Below are 761 nucleotides of genomic sequence, written 5' to 3' on the forward strand. Positions count from 1 at the left end.
TTTCTTCTTTTTGTCTGTAAAGTTGTGTTCTGACTCATTACCACTCACTTCGCTCATTATATCACACAAGTTAACATGCAAAGCAGCTCAGAGTCGATACAATAACCTATACGCAGTAAACAAGGTGACAACTTTCCAGAATGAGATTTTCACTCTGCAGCGGAGTGTGCGCTGATATGAAACTTCCTGGCAGATTAAAACTGTGTGCCCGACCGAGACTCGAACTCGGGACCTTTGCCTTTTGCGGGCAAGTGCTCTACCAACTGAGCTACCGAAGCATGGTGAGTATGATGTCAGGTTTGTTATGTGGTGTTGTTTTATCTGTTATAATGGTTCTGTTCCAGTATAATTTGTATTCATCATTCTCCAGTTCATTTTGTGGTGCATACTTGTATGTGGGAACGTGTTGTTTTATTAGTTTATGTTGCATGGCAAGTTGTTGATGTATTATTTTTGCTACATTGTCATGTCTTCTGGGGTATTCTGTATTTTCTAGTATTGTACATCTCCTTGTGATGTGATCTTCAGTTTCTATTTGTTGTTTGCAAAGTCTGCATTTATCTGTTGTGGTATTGGGATCTTTAATAATATGCTTGCTGTAATATCTGTTGTTTATTGTTTGATCCTGTATTGCAATCATGAATCCTTCCGTCTCACTGTATATATTGCCTTTTCTTAGTCATGTGCTGGATGCGTCTTGATCGATGTGTGGCTGTGTTAGATGATACGGGTGCTTGCCATGTAGTGTTTTCTTTTTACAA

The 761-nt window shown here is 38.9% G+C and overlaps 1 non-coding gene across 1 annotated transcript; it reads right to left on the minus strand.

Annotated features, from left to right (window-relative positions):
* Nucleotides 1-204: 204 nt before the first annotated feature.
* Trnal-caa (transfer RNA leucine (anticodon CAA)) lies at nucleotides 205-279 on the minus strand. Its single transcript has one exon. It is a non-coding gene; the product is annotated as a tRNA-Leu (tRNA).
* Nucleotides 280-761: the final 482 nt, after the last annotated feature.

Source organism: Schistocerca nitens, chromosome 10 (genome assembly GCF_023898315.1).
Source record: "Schistocerca nitens isolate TAMUIC-IGC-003100 chromosome 10, iqSchNite1.1, whole genome shotgun sequence".
Taxonomy (NCBI): Eukaryota; Metazoa; Arthropoda; class Insecta; order Orthoptera; family Acrididae; genus Schistocerca; species Schistocerca nitens.